Genomic DNA, 16862 nt, shown 5'->3' with positions numbered 1-16862 from the left:
TGACCCTTTTCTATGTAAGATTCTGAGAGCTGTGAGGGTATAATACAAACACTGAACTGTCCTGAATTAAATGAAGTCAAGATAACTCAAGGACAAAAACTTGTTTGCAGCCAATATAGTTATTTGAAATCTTCTCAGCAGTACTTTAAAAATCTCATTATAAAATGAAATGGGTATTTCTTATGGTGCTACAGCAAACCCTGAATTTCATCATTGTTTCATTATGTGTGTTCTGAATACAGAGACAGGCTCTCCCACAGATAAAACTCAGAACAGTGTAGCATAAATGATATCCATAAATAATTATTTGCTTAGCTTATCCACTGAAAATATCACTCCTGCTTGAAATATATAAATCTGGATATCACTCAAAACCAGGAACATTACATGTTAAGTCTTTGGTGAGTTCTGTAGCATTATAAGAAAGCTGTCACTACTTCAAATTCAGCGTTAGAACTTGATGCTTAATTTTTTTTGAAGAGGATGGGTAAACTAGAATATATCTTCTTCTTTCATCCTTTGTCATAGCTACAAATATTCCACTTAGAAGCAAAGTTATGCTTAGAAATAAATTGCTGGGCTTCATGTTATGGATCTTAAAAAAAAAAAAAAAAAAGAAAAGAAAACTTAACCCACAGAAGTACCTGTAAATTGAAAGTACAGATTTGCATTACAAACTGATCTTGTCTCACATTTTATAAACAGCAGGATTGTCTTAAAAAAGGTGACTAATGTTCTGTCTACCATGTGTGCATTCAGAACTTGCTATTATGGATGTGCTCCAGGAGGGATTTTTTCGGTTTTCTTTGGCTGTATTGCTTAAGGGAGGGCTGTCAGCCAGCTAAGCAAAACAGCTGTGACTTGGGAGCCCAGTGGAAGAGAATGGGCCCTGTAGAAGATTTGGCTGTTGCATGTAAGCTTAAACTAAGCTTCTAAAAGGGACAGAATATTCTGTGGCAATCATTGGAAACTGAGTGACTTACTAATACAAATGTTCTGCAAAGATAATGGACAGACCTCCTTATCTGTCCATAGTTAAAAAAAAGCTCTAATAATATTGAAATAAATGTCAATGCTTTGTATGATGGAGTTCCTCACAGGAAAGTCTTTTATACAGCTTCAAGTTGCTACTCGTTTTTGAAAGTTAATGCCAGGATAATTTTCAATAATATGACTAGTGCACATTCCTATGCTGCATTAATTCTACATTTACAACTCCAAAGAAGACATGCACAAAGAGGAAAAATACTGGACAAACATCTGCAGCTGGAGACAAATGAAAACAGTGGCTATCACCCCTGCAGCATTTTCATTAGATATAATTATTCTTATCCAGCATTTGTATGCATTAAATAACCATCATGCTTCCCTAGCTCCCCTCCTTCCCCGGAGAGGTCCGTGAATCTGACACTCTTGTAGGACTTACCACTTCTACAGAATACTAAACAGAGATCGAAATAATTTCTTTCCCCTGGCATCCTAATTAGGACAGTATGATGTTCTATGCTTTCAAGTCCTAAAGTCAGCGAAGAAACTGAACAAAGTCTGCTACATTCACATCAACAATTACTTACTCTTTTTTGGTCCCCATAGCTTTTTCACTCCATGTCACTTCATACAAAATCCTGCCATAACCAAATTTGTGCAAAGATCTCCATAATCAGAGGGGAATATTTTTGTTGTTAACACACAGCTGTTTAGATACCTATTCTCCTTTTTCTAGGATACTCCTGTTGCAAGAAAGCCTTGAATCTTTAATTTTGTGTGGCTGGTTCATGAGTGGAGCTGTGGCAGGGAACAGAAAAAAGCATTAGGATAGTTAGGGAAGGGGAAGAAATATATAATCTCAGTGCCAGCAAGAACAAGCTGCTGATACAACTGATTTTAAATCTTCTTCCTAGGTGGGAGGCTAACAGAAAACAGCTGAGATTTTCACTTTGAAGAATGCTATTGAATTGGAAAGAATATTATGACACTAGAAAAATAATGCAGATTGTACTTTGCTGATATGGAAATATGCAATAACAGCAATTAAATTAATGTGTGTCCCTACTGAAACAGCTGATTTTTTTGCTTGTTTGCAAAATATTATATATACAAAGACATCAGTTATGGAGAAAAAGTGACATTTTAAAGAAAATTATACTTAACCAGGGACCATTTACAGGATAGTCTATTGCCCCAGTTCCTACCGTGAATCTATGCACACAAAGTTTGCCATCCTCAGGTTTTATTTAGAAATTAATGCCAAAACTAATGCCAAAACTCTTCTCTGTGAATCAAATCTGTTCTTGGGATTAAGCTGAAAAGAAAGAATACTAAATAAAGAACTCAAATGTTTCTATGAAATTTATTTATGACCTTCTAGGGAGCTCCACTCACAAAAGACACCAGAATAGTTCAAAATGTTGAGAACAAAGCTATGACATTTTATCCATGTGTTTTTGACACAGTCCTTTAATATACCCAATTTTGGAACTGTGACACTAGAAAAACTCCTCAATTCCTAAACAAGTTTTTCAAATCAAAATGGAATTGCACTGACATGTAAGCTGTGGTAGGATTACAGATCAGGAAAGGGTAGCCGAAGTTTGCTAACAAACAAGAATTTTTGCATCCTCAAATGTTTGTAAGCTGGGGAGAGTTTTTAATTAATATAAGCCTAAGCTTTTCAGTTTAATATGGGGCACTGGAAGGAATAGGGATTATATGTGCACATAGCTCAAAATAGCCTGCATGCAGGTACCTGGGCAATCACTAGCAATACATAGCCAACAGTGTAAAGCCCCTCTCCACCACACTTCAATTCTGCTGATTTTCCAGGCTACACCTAATATTTTTGCCTGTCTCTCTTTGAAGTGAAAATTCCATTATGGGCTGATAATTATCGATAGCACTATTGTTGGAGTATTTCACACAGACACAGACACACACACAAAAAAAAAAAAAAAAGAAAAAAAAAAGGAGGTTTTAAAAACAACTCTAACCAGCAATTTATAACAATTTAAAAATTGAGATGATTCTGACCAGCCCTAATTGTGACAAACTGAAAATACAAGAAATATTATCTGGGAAACAGAAGATGGGAAGATCCATCTGCATATGCAAATAGTAGATTATGGTTTGGGTTTTTTTTTTGCTTTTGTAGACCTCAGACGGACCTTCTGGATCATAAAATCCAGAAATTCCCAGGCATGCCTGTGAAAGCACTATCCATCTAATGAGGTTCAGTGCATAGATTGGAGGCCCATTCACAAAAGCAAACAGAAAGCTCTTTGTCCCATCATCAAACCCTTTGCAGAAAAATGGCAAACAACTCAGAAATAAGATAAAATACTAGACCCCCCCGCTTCAACACTGGGTAGAAGATACAACTAATTTCTTAACTGAGGTCACTTTTGGTGTGGCTGCATTTTTTTGCCTGGTTGAGCTGTAGTGTAGTGCTTAATTTCCAGGTGGATTTGAACCATGACAATTGTGTGGAGAGGTCTGCAATGCATTATATGATAAATAGATTCTTAAGTGTCTACTGCCATTCACCTCCCATAATTCTGATGCTGCCTGAAGTGCGTCTTTGCAAAATCTAATTGGGGTAAGGATTTAATCATAACCTACCATACCAAATTAATGTTCCTTCTCCCAAAACTCCATCTCCATGCAGTCTCACCACAGTTCTTCCTCAAGGTAATTAAGTACTATATATACAGAAAAAGAGAATCTACACTGAAAAAACCTGCTAATTTTGTATGGTTTTTTGTATTTCAGAATAGCCTTGCACTCTCTAAATATTTACCTTGGGGTCCATTTTACCTGCTGATGGTGTTCTTCCTTACATCCTCTGCATTAGAAGATAAATCACATTAGATGCCATGCATGCACTGCCTTGTATTTTGTCATTATTCTGTTTGGCAGATGACAGTGAAAAAGAGCTGAGACATCCTCAAAAGCTTCCTTCCATTACTGAAAATGAAAAATCTCATTTTTTCACACAGAGTGTATTTTTGGTAAATAAGAAACAAAAGTAACATAAATTGAATATGGATACGCTAGAAGCATTCCCTGACATGATCAAACTCAGTATATTTAAAAGGCAGTGATGAGTGCATTATCAGATTTGATTTTGAGATGGAGGAGCAACTTCCATCTGGGTACCTCAGGAAGTTCATTAGCTGCACCACTGAATTATACACGCAAGTCCCTGTGCTCATACTTGAAAGGGCATGGACATACGTACACTAATGTGTATGTACTGAGACATGAACACATCTGCTGCTGTGCTGGATGCATGGTTCTTACCCTCTCTGAAAGCCATCATGGTGCACTTCATAGTTGCTGCCTGACTTCAGCACCCTGGCTTGTGCTTGGTTTTTCATGAGGACACCTACTCAAGCACTTTGGGAGCCTTGAAGGGTAAGATTTGAACAGAATCATCCAGCAGTGGCTTCAAGGGCAAGCAGAACCTCTAGACACTAGTGGAACAAGGTTTACTCCTAGTCTGATAAAGGACTGACAAATGGCACACAAGGATTAAAAAGGCAAAACCAAGATGAAAATAAAAATGAGTCTAGCAGAAAATACATGGATTATTTTCAGACTATTAAAATTTACAAAATAAAGTATTTGTGTCCTGAATGCTCTGCATTTGGAACCCTGGAAAATATACTTAAAAAGTAAGGGACAATGACGTGAGCAAAATTGCTCTCTTTTGGGCTCACATTGTACAAAATAGTACTACTGCTCCAATTGCATTTGAAAGATTCAGGACTTCCCTTTTCTCCAGAATCTCTGGGACAGGCATTTTGGTTTAGGAAACATGTTATCATTGCCAATTTTAGTTGAAATGCATTTTGCTTGCAACCCCATTAGCAAGAGAAAGGAGGTGGATTTTCAGAGAATATGTTTGTGATGGAAAACTAAAAGAAAGGAATTTTGTAAGGACAGGAAAGATGAAGACAATTCATGAAGAGTACTCCGAGCATAGCTGCACATGAGATACCTTCTTGAGATTAATGAATTTGTTGTACATGTCCATAATTATTTCCATTCACATGGAACAGGTCCAGCTGCTTTCAGCATCCACAAATGAGAAGCAGAAGGAAGCAGAAGAGAAACAACCATATTTTGCTATGTCCAACCGTTAAAATCACTGGATGGCAAATAAATTATGCTAAGCACAATTAAACACAGAATTAACAGTAATCATTTGTAACATAACACAACAAGACAGATGAGATGAATGAGAAATCGCTTTTATTGCATCATATTGAGAAACTGAATGATACGTTGCCAAGATACATGTTTACAGAAATATGAACCTGAGGTCAAATGTCTGGTTGGCTTCTAGTGGAACATGTATTCATCTATGCCTTGTTTGTGGATGTTTCTAATCCCTTCTCCTACTTTCGTGTGTGAGGAAAACTCCTACTCTTGTAGTAGCTACAATTTTAGCATTACAAAGGGCCGGAATGCTAGTTCAAATCCAGGCTCATGCAGCTGACATTTGGTTATTAGTAAGTGGATTAGACATGCCCTGTGCCAGGTGAGAGATGGCACATCAGTTGCTGTCTCTCATTTAAAGCAGTCTGCTTTAAATCTTTGTGATCTTCAGAATGCTGCTGCTGACAACAAAACAAGGCAAACTCAGCTAGGCTGTGCCTGCACGGTACCTCATGGGCAGATGAAAGCCTGGTCCACATGGGCTCCAGTACCAATAACTGTGTTCCAAAAACCATGTCCTGATTACTGCAGACAATGGGCTGGGCTGATATATCCAAGGCTTGGATCCTCAATGAGTCATGAAAGCTTGGGCTTCTGATGGCAGCAATGCAGGCATTTAGCTTTGGTCAGCCTGGAGTGCAAGTACAGCAAACACACACAAGAATAAGAGGTACCATTTAGACTTTCTCACAGTTACAGCTATGTTAGGGTTCTAAGGTCTGGGTACATGAATTTGTTAAAAAAAAAAAAAATCTCCTTCATCTGTAGCTATAACAACTTTCGGTTTTCTATTCAGCAACAGCCTTGGCCCTGACTTAAGTCGTTATTTCTTTTATTGCATTCTATACTATCTTTCAAAGATATTTCCAATGACCATGGTAAAACAGCAAACTATCACCTTTCATTGGACAATTATAACTCAGCCATGAAAGAGAACCATAGCATGCCCCAGCACCCTCGGAAAAATTTGGCCCAGGTTTACATTGTGGAGATAATTGCCCAAAAATACTACAGAGCTGGGTTACTGCTGTAGTGTGCCTCCAGTTCTAGGAGCTGAGGAGTGCTCCTAGGAGTTACAACAAGCAGACATCGAGTCAGTGCACCCAGCATGCCAGAAAGATATGGATAACCTTTAAAATCAATGTGTTTAAAAGCTAGGGGTGTGATACTTCTGCTTTGCCTTCTTAAGTTGCAGGCATTCCTGCTCAATGCAAGAAAAAAACCAGCCAGGTCTCAGCACAAAGCTCTTGGACATTATCCTCTGAGTTAGGAGGAGATGGGGAATCTGGAACCATTTACAGCCACACCAGGATCACTGCTGTCAGTCTGTGGGATGTTCCTTGAGACATGCAGAGGAACCACCTTCCAGCTTTCCTGCTTCACTGAATCTCCACCAAGGAGCTGCTGTTCCCAGAGCAGATAGAAGGACGCTTCAGGCTCTGTCTTCCAGCAGCGTTTTACCTCCTGTGTCAGAGACACTGAAGTGGGCTCTCTCTATCAAAACACAGATATGCCACAGGCTTTCCATCATCTTTGAATGATGGGCCAATTGATTTATAGCTCCTGATATGAAAAAAAAAGGCTGAAAACTCCTATAGTAGACAAGTGAATGAAACAGCAGCTTTGAAGGAGAGGAGACAGGCAGGGCCACAATGAAATTGTTTCCTTAAGAATGTGAATATACCACTTGCCTATAGATTTCAATAGAAAATCTGGTTCAAAATAAGGAAGCCTCAATCTATTTGGTTTCTCCTTGCTCTCTTTTCTTCTAAAGAGTACCTGACAGGTGGAGACCAAGCCAAGAGAACAGAGTCCCTGCATAAATCGTTAATGGAGACAAATGCCAGGTGTAGGTGTCAACTGCAATTTTTCATTCCTTGCTGATAGCACAAGGTTCCACAGAGTAATGCCAAAATGGTAGGGTAGAAAATTCACTCATGGCTCCCCAAGTCCTTCTGTGACTTTTTAAACAGCTTTTTGTTTTTAAAAAGCAATTTCACTCTGGTACTTCTATTACGCCGTGTAGCTTTGTCACAGTTGATCTTCATTAAAACTGAAGACACTATAATAGAAGGCACAATTTTAGAGAAAAGGTAATTGTTCTGTAGTCTGATCCATTGCTCGTGCCAGCAAGAAAAGTAATGTGCACTCACACATGCTGTGTAGTGTTAGATATTGACACAAACAGCAGTGGATTTCCCAGTTTGTTTTGATTTAGGAATTACGGTGAAATAATCTCTTAGAAGCATTTATCTACAAATGCAGAGTCACAGATAGAAGCAAGAGTTCAATTCACAGACAAGAGAACCTTGAAATCCTTCAGAGTTTAGCATGAAGACAAGACTTTTTTCATTTTGTTGACCTTTTCAAGAGTATGATTTGCTGGAATGATCCTTTTGTTTTTGTTTCTGTGAACTAATATGATTTCACTATTGTAGAGTGAAAGGGAACTAAAGTCACAGGCATTTTTGCCTCAACCATGAAATGGGGTGTTGCACTTAGAGTCTCTACAACTGCATAAATATGCATTGTTTGCTGCTATACTCCAATTCTGTGTGTTGACCTATCTCCAAATTAAGGGAAGACAGAGCAATTTAAGTGCACCAAAGTTCTCTCAATAGCTGTCTTTTGGCACCATAACTCTTCCTGCCCCAAAACTTCAGCTATGGCTTCCCTCAGCTGTAAGACTGTCCATCTGAAACCACAGTGGTAATCACATATCCTCTGAACAGAGAGAGACATAGCTGTCCCCCAGGATTTTCCTGGGAAGTTGTGAGAAGCGGTGAGAAAGCTTAGAGAAAAGAATGAGAAACAATACTTCTCTTCACTTGCTGCACCTGTTGTTGTGCACATGTGGAATGTGTTATGGAGATTTGTTTACCAAAGGGTGATTTCTTAATTGGACACTGGTGATGGTGTTTTGGATTGACCAATTGGATCCACGCGTGTGCTGTGACTACCTGGCAAGGATGATGGGTTTTTCTTAATAGTATAGTATAGTGTAGTAAGAATAAACAATTGATCAGCCTTCTGCAATCATGGGGTCAATGCTCATTATTCCTCGATGGGGACTGCTGCTACAATAGAAACCCACTGAGCATCATTCTAAAGTAGCTGATTTACAGAGTATCTGCTCTGAATCAACAACCAGCAAAGGAAGGCATGTGCTCATTTAATGGGTATTATTTGCCTGGAGTATATCTGTCCATTTAGTATTTGATAATGAAATGACTGAGGCATTTCACAGTATAATGTGCTTGCTGAAAGGCTGTGTGAGCTGTGGAGCCAGGGAAAGATATTTTGCCCTTAATAAGTTTAATAGAGGCGCTTACGTTCAGAAGATAGCACCTGATCTGTCAGAAGTTGCTTTTGTCTTTTTAAAGGGCGTAAAGGTTTAGTAATCGTTTCCTGAAACAAGGGCTAGATTCTTTCTTTATTGCATTAGTGTAGATTTAATGGGGAAGGAGTGGAGAGAGAGATCCAAATAGATGTGGAAACCAACATTTGAATATACATAGAGACTCCAAGGAAATCAGTTCAGAGTCTAATGCAATTGACTTGGAGGGTCCTGCATCTAGTGATACTCCTGAACGCACAGGAAAATAATGCCTTCCTGAGAATTTGAGCCAAAAATCTCCCAATGTGAACAGGTTGACTAATAGAGAAGAAGATGTAATCTTTTTGGTGAACAGATTAACAGGACAGCTTACTTTTTATTACATATGCATCTTTTGTCAGTATTTTAAATTTCTGAACATTGTAAAAACTCATGCATCTGGATTTGATCTGGCTTAAGGACAATTCCTGGGGTTTTGTTTAATAGCAAGATACTCCTTATAGCATTGTGATGACCCTTTAAATGGGAATGTGATGATCCTTTAAATGGGAATATCTGAATACTAGCAAGAAAACCCTTTCTTGAGAGCCTCCAAGGGAGACCTAACTGTACCTGCCATAACCTTTTACAGGTTGTTCTTTGCACAGATATTGCCATATTCTTTTTGAGGGCAGAAAGAAGGACAAATAATGAGAATTCTGGTAAAGATCAATCTAGCAAAGGTTATTATTAACAGATCATGTGCAATGATGAAGGAGAAGGAATGTCAGGGAAATGTTGATTCTTCATCCAGTTTTGCTATTAGTAATATAATTGGGCCTGTAACCTAACATGTTAACTCTTTCAGCCCTGTTTACTCTTGAAAACTTCAGCCAGGCAAGGAATACTATAATACTATAACTATGGATGCTATTGGCAACATTAAGATACAAAGTTTGGCAGAAGACTTATCACGGTACCGTACCAATCAGAAATGGCTCATGTCAAGAACACACACAGTAAAAAAGCAAACTGAAACACACATGTTTTAGAAAATCATCTCAACTTCTGAGAAGCAATTACTTCCACCTACATATCTGGTTTTAAAGTCCAGTCACTTAGAATCATCTGGTTATAAAACTTCTGCATCAGAAAAAGGAAGGAAAAGAAAGATAAGCTTGGATTACAACTTCACAGAGTGAAGAAGAGCTAAGATCTTCAAAACCATTGTCTCATTTTTGTAAAAATACATATTTATAAAACTTATTAAGCAATGAGGCAAGCCAGGATTTTATACTAGTAATTTGCCTTTGACTAACACAGTTGCACTTTATCTCAAATTGCAGTTGTCTATGTCAAAAGATTAATTTAACTCTAATTTAACTCTCTAACATCAACTAAGCATTGATGTAATAGATTGAACTGACCAAATTAAACTCACACTCAAAATACATAGTTATGTGTGCATGTTTGATGAGCAAGGACAGTTTAGTAACCAGTCTGAATAATAATAATTGCATCCTTCCTGCAGACAGCTCATTGTCTCCAAAGTATTGCAGATTTGAAATTTTCTGCTTTGTTCATCAGAATTCAGAATGGTTACCAGGTATCACCCAAGAATTACAGATACAGTCCATAAATGACAGGTCAATTAAGAAGGCAACATGAATTCCTAAAAATGCTGGAGAACGAGGGTTGCACAGAATACATTACAAAGAAATTGCAAAGTGACTTGATTTTTGAAACAGAAAATCAGAAAAGAGGATGAGAAGTAGGAAAGTGCAGAAAAATGAAGATAGAGCTATAATGCACTCTATGAATACTTACCTCCTACTGGAGCTGAAAACCTGTCAAATTCAGAAAAGCAAAAAAAGTTGAAAGCTGTAAGAAAATATGTAAGTCGGTAGCAACATCTAAAACTTAAGCATCCTCTGATTTTGTGCAGGCAGAGAGGATTTGTTAGGTTACTGTTACAGTGCCATAAAAAAACCAGCACAGGACTGTGAAGAAGCTACTGAACAGCTTGAAACAAATAGCGCAGATGGATCTAGAAATCACTTGCCTGCAGATGACAGCTTTAGCAGAAGGTGGTACACTGGCTGTAGGAATCAGCCATTGCCCTCCTTCCATGGAGGTATCCATTGTTTCTGTCACTTTTTACATCACTACTACCAAAAGAGGAAAAATAATTCACTTACTGGGTTCAAATTGGGCTAAAGAAAACAATAACTCAACTCAAATAATTTGAGCTGAGTGAAGTTTTTCTGGTAAATAAAGTCTTCTGAAATATGCACTTTTGAGCAAACCAAAACATTGCATGAGATTAACTAAATTCCAAGGAATATTTTTGAAACAAGATAACTAGGGGGCAAAAAAACCCACCTTAAATAAAAATGTTTATTTAAAATTATTTTTTGAATCAAATGTTATAATTGGCAATTTTGTGTTTAGAAATCAGATTTTTCAGTTTAGTTGCTGAGGTCAAATAATATTATTAAAAAATAGGATAAATAACATCAATCATAGAATTTTACTACAGAGCAGAATACTTGGTTTCTAGTAAAACAATGTATTTGGACTTGATCTATTAATTCAGGCTTACCTTTTTTTTTATTTGTTTTTGCACCTGCAAACCAAATTTAGTTGTGAAATACGGTGATTTAAAATAACTCTAACAAATCTAACTGGAATGAACTTCAGAGTCATAGCTCTTGTGCTGCTCTGAGGGAGCAAAGGCAGACTACAGAGTTCCAACAGCCTCTGGGAAAACTCTACAAGCAGGACTAAGAAAACTGCTTCTCTACCTGTCCAGAACTAAGGTACAGGGATAACTCTTGGTGTTCAGCTTTGCTCCCTGCACCTTCATTAGCATGCTAAAGGAACCAGTGTCTTCAGAGATGACTGAGTTCCACCCCTGGCTCCAACAGCAAATTACTAACTTACCTGATACACGGGGAGGACTCTTGTCCAACATGCAAGTAGGATTAAATAAAACAAAAAGCTGTTTCAACTTCTCTATCCTTTAGTATCAACAGTGGTCCAAAGTCACAGATCAAGACTGGTAAAAACTCATGGACAGAGGCTGGGCCACCTCAGAATTACAGGTTTGACATTTTTCACTTTTCTGTCTATAGAATGGAAATAAAACCAATTGAGTTTTATAAAAGCAAATATGCAGTATTGATTTCAAGACACTCAAAGGCATTATAATAACCTCTTCAGGCACTATAATAACAACAGGCTCTATAAAAACCATATGAATAAATAGAAAGCTACCAAGTTGGCCAGAGAAGGCCTTTTCTGCTAAAAATAAAAGGAATTATTTTAACATGGGCATAACTAATGCACTGTTGAATTATTAACCTGCATGAGTGTGCCAAAGTGACTAGTTCATTATTAAGGTTTCCATCTTTGCAAAACCGTAATAAAATTTTTAATAAAATAATTTTATACTTTCAATCTAACTCATTAAAGAATAGGTAGTAACAGTAGTTATGCAGTAATGAAAGAATAATCCGGTATGCCCAAAAAATCTGGAAAAAAGGAAGAAGAAATGCTCCAGGTGTGACATTTTTATCACAATCATAATTTCCCAAGGAACAGAACAGTAAGAGCCCGATTGAAAATGTTTGCCAACCTATATTGGAAGTATCTCTACCAGCCTCTGTTACACCATCTATGCTCAGTAATACTATTCAATTAGTGTATCCCACACTCTTACTTAGGAATATAAAGTTTAACTAAATAACTGTATTTCTAGCAAAAGGCAGACTAAGCATCGTATATTGTTGCAATAAATAAAAATAATAACACAATCAGAACATCCAAGCCAATGCAACACCTTTGAGATGGTTTAATTAAACTGGATCAAACTGGGATTAATTTGTTCCCTGCCATCACTTCAGGTAGGAACTCTGAAGAAAGACAATGTGTCAGATCTAACTGTGCTTTATTTAATGTGAAAATGGCAATAGATTCTCTAGGGATCACCAGAGTGGTAAAACAACTTTTTAATTAGGTCAGTAGTCTCATTTTGCCACTGCTTGGAGAAATAGCCTGCCACAGTCCCTTGGCTGTTGTCTCTAAAACACCTGTCCCACATGGCAGCGACAGAACTGCACTGAGATATCAACCCTTGGAATTCCATGCATCCCTCTGAAACACCCCACAGTGGCTGCTGTCAAGGAGAAGGTGTTAAAGGTGAGCGCACCTTCTTGAATAATAGCACACACCAGGAAGATTCTTAAGGAGATGGAAATAAGAAATAAATGAATTGTCATCCCACCTTCCTGACAACAAATTCCTGAATGAGTGTTGGTGAATAAAAGGTATCCAGGTCTTCCACTAACTGTCACCCAATTGTAATGACAAACTAAAATTGTTCATCTGGTATCACAGATGCTATGGCTGTTTCCGTCAGTATTCATTGTATGTATAGAGACAGGAAAGGTGTGGTGACAACAGATCTGCTGCCACTGGAACAATGGGGCTTCTGGAAGGGAGAAGAGCCCAGGACTCAGCTGAGCAACAAGAAGGTCCCATCAAACTCGGATATAGGCTTGGAGGAGAATGGGTTGAGAGCACCCCTGCTGAGAAGAATCTGGAGGTGCTGGTGGACAAGAAACTCAACATGACCCAGCAAAGCCAATGTATCCTGGCGTGCACCCAAAGCAGTGCGGCCAGCAGGGCAAGAGAAGGGATTCTTCCCCTCTACTCTTGCAAGAAACCATCTGGACTGCTGCGCCCAGGCCCGGTGTTGTATGGTACTAAATAGTTATTTAGTTGTTTGCACTGAATGTTCAGTAATTTGCACTCTTCACATGATTTGTATCCTATCACCACGTGGTCCTCCCTTTTTCCCCCCACTAAGCATCAGTGTGGTGGTCTCTCCCTATAGTTGTGTTCGAGGGTGCCAGGACAAGCGAAGAGATGAGAATCTTGACTCCATGATTCAGAAGGCTGATTTATTATATTAGGATATATATTATATTAAAATGCTATACTAAAACTATACAAAAAATAATAGAGAGAAAGGATCTATCAAAAGGTTAGAAAGGAGAGGAGAGGAATGATAACAAAAGCTCGTGACTCTCAGAGAGTCCGAGCCAGCTGACTGTGTTTGGCCATTAATTAGAAACAACCAACATGCACCAATCACAGATGCACCTGTTGCATTCCACAGCAGCAGATAGTTATTGTTTACATTTCTTTCCTCAGCCTCTCAGGAGAAAATCCCGGCAAAAGTATTTTTCAGAAAATATCATGGCGATATCTCCCTGGTTAACTCCTCCCCTCGCCCCTCCTTACTTGTATCCCATTGGCTGTAGTCCTCTTCCCCTGCTCCCATTCCCCAGATATAAAGTCCCCCGCAAGAAGGGGATGGGCCTCTTTTTCCATGTGTTTTTCCATGTGGTGCTTCTCCTGGGAATAAACTGATGACATTTGTCCCCACGTGGAGAAGAGTGCTTCTGGTCTTTTACTGTCGTCCATGTGAGATTGTGTGGGCTGGGGTCCATAGCTAGCCAGATTGGACCCAAACAGCCTGTCCAGTCCGGATTCTTACAGTCCGGGATTCCCAGCATAAGAATGAAGTGTACCTGTTGGAGTGACTTCAGAGGAGGGTCATGAAGATGATCACAGAGTGTGCAGCACCTCTCACAAGGAGAGACAGGGTTTTTCTGCCTGGAGAAGGGAAGGATCCGGAGAAACCTTATAACATCTTCCAGTACCTAAGGGGGGCCTGCAAGAAAGCTGAAGAGTGACATTTTGCTAAGAGAGCTTGTGACAGGACAAGTAGGGAAGAGATTCTTTACTGTGAAGGATGAGTGAGGCTCTGGCACAGGTGGTGAAGCTCTTGGCCCAGAGAAGATGTGGACACCCCATCCCTGGAAGTGTTCAAGGCCAGGTTGGATGGGGCTCTGAGCAACCTAAAGCCGTGAGCAACCTGAGCAACTCTGAACAATCAGAGCCTCTCCCTGGTCATGGCATTTCTCCAGGCCTAAGGAATCAAGACCAGTGAAAGAGATGCAGAGTGATCAGGGAACCTCACAGAATGAGAAAATGCCAGGATGCATGGCTTCAACTGCAAGATCAGTCCAGGGGGTCAAGAATTCCTTATTCTAATCAAAATATTATTTCCAGAGTGGGGACAGCACACCAGGGCAGATCTCATGTCTGGGGCAGCAGTGTGTGCTCTAGGACTCCCCTGACCACTTGTGATGTACTGTCACAGTGAAGGAGATTGATTTCAGTTTTAAGAACAACATGGAATTTCAGAAACGAGTCAATAAAAACTCAGTATAGACTTGAGGATTTGAGCACAGCAGCAATAGCACTTAGGCACAGCTATCTTGCAGATGAAAGGGACATGTCAATAGACTTAGCCAGTGTAAATCCCATTTAACATGATACATTGCACTATCTGCTAAAGTGCAGACAAAAGCAAACATACATCTGACCTGAAAGATCTGTTCCAATCCCAAAAGTTCATCCTCTGGGACTCAGCATGACACACTCAAAGGACTAGAAGTGCTGAATGAAATATTTCTGAGATTCAGCTGTGTGAAGATTGACACAGATTTAATATCCCCATTTTATATATAGAGCACTTTTCACAACCATACCACCTTTGATCTCATAGTCCTGATCTTTAAAGATCTCCAATATGCCTTCCAAAGGAGAGCCTAGAACTAACAGTTTGAACTTCTAGTCACCAAAAAACAGGGATTAAACAGAGACATTGATTTCATGACATAGTATAATTTCCTTTCCCTTCCACTAACCTTTCCATGTTCCACACACTAGAAATTATTTTTTCTGTGCCACTTTTTTTTTTTTTTTTGTCCTTCAGGAGTTATTCACAGAAATTGAACACTAGAAGCTATGTGTCTGATAAATTACAATTTATAAATTTAGGAAGCCAGCTTTTAGATTACCTGGCCAGCACAGTCGAATAGGAAACTTGTGTTTTGCACCATGTTTTGATATCAGACAAATATTTATTTTTAAAGACAGCAGTTACTTGTAAGCATTATTTACATTTTTAAATAATTTTGTAAATCCATAAATTTTAAAAAGTTATATCCCATGACTATAAGCTATTCTTTTTTTGATTAATAAAAAAAATAAATAGATACTGCATATAAAGTGATTTAAAAAAATTATGTAACTTTTGTACCCCTAAAGAGAGTCAGTGGAGGGACTAATTAGCAGAGTTGTTGACCATCCTATCAGAGAACAATTTAAGAGAATAAGAAAATGGAAGAAAAGCTATTGTACTGGTCAGAATCAATCTACCAATGCTTTGAGAAGGGACCATTTACAAACAAAGAACTAAAGAGAGTTTTGATAATCCATGGTTATGAATCCATATCACAGCACATCATTGGCTCATGGACTCCACAAAAAAAAAAAAAATTAAAATTATTTTCTTTCCTCCTCACCACTTGTGTAAATAAAAAGCCAGATGATTTATTAATATAAGTGCAATATTGATTTGCAATGAAGCAAAGCCTTTCCTCTGCTGTTGCCTTGCTGTTACAGCCAGTGATTGAGGATGGTTTGCATGACACCTGTCTGTCTTCTGTGTCACCTGAGAGCAGTTCCCCACAAGCCAAAGCAGTGCTTGGGAGTTTAGGAGAAAACTACAAATATCACTGTAATAGAGTGTTATTCCTTGGAAAAAAAACCCAAAACAACAACCCACTAAATTCAGTTCTAAGGCTCATTAAGAATATTTATCAAGGGTTTTCTGTGCCCTGAAAAGATCCTAAAACTTTAAGATCATCTGAGAAATCAGTTGGAAGCACAACTTATTTAAACATCAAGGCACAATCAGAAGAGACTGCAAGTCTGCACACCAGCACATGCCGACTTCTATGTGTCAGGGCATCCACACAAAATTACAGTGTGTAACTTATTTGTTATCTGTCATGCATTTTACTCCACTGATTAATCTACTTATCATTCATTACATGAAGGAATCAAACTGAGGGGAAAAATCTCTTTACTTAGCACACTAGGTGTCAGCTGAAAAAACCCCTTGTCTGTCCATCCATTAGTAGTGTAGGAGTGAGATGCATAATTGATCTGACTTTTCTTTCACATTGTTGAAAAATAGAAAATAACCCTGCTGCCATCAACACACACTCAACTTCTCAGATTTTAATGACAGACACTGATGCAGCTGCCACCTTTCTTGCTCATCGTGACCTAAAGCAAGCTCAAAATTTAATACAAAATGAGTCCAAAGTTTAGGGTGGCACAGACAGGAAGGCTGGTCAAGCCCATGCAAACCAAGATGCATAGTCTTGGCACACCAGCACCAAAG

At 38.6% G+C, this 16862-nt stretch overlaps 1 long non-coding RNA gene across 13 annotated transcripts in view; it reads right to left on the bottom strand.

Moving 5' to 3' along the window:
* The window catches only part of LOC135294815 (uncharacterized), a 66676-nt gene that overhangs the window by 7345 nt on the left and 42469 nt on the right, over window positions 1-16862 (bottom strand). For 3 of the 13 annotated variants that reach the window (XR_010356838.1, XR_010356831.1, XR_010356833.1), the window contains exons 2-4: window positions 11477-11661; window positions 10361-10380; window positions 4997-5063 (exon numbers count right to left, since the gene is read on the bottom strand). This is a non-coding gene — a long non-coding RNA (uncharacterized LOC135294815). Of the gene's footprint in view, window positions 1-4996; window positions 5067-5666; window positions 5849-10360; window positions 10619-11476; window positions 11662-12818; window positions 13105-16862 lie in introns of those variants that run through there. The other 10 variants (XR_010356832.1, XR_010356834.1, XR_010356839.1 and 7 more) reach the window with 9 other exon arrangements.

Source organism: Passer domesticus, chromosome 2, assembly GCF_036417665.1.
Source record: "Passer domesticus isolate bPasDom1 chromosome 2, bPasDom1.hap1, whole genome shotgun sequence".
NCBI classification, from domain to species: domain Eukaryota; kingdom Metazoa; phylum Chordata; class Aves; order Passeriformes; family Passeridae; genus Passer; species Passer domesticus.
Note: the sequence above shows the minus strand (reverse complement) of the source record. Positions and strands in the feature narration are given on the sequence as shown.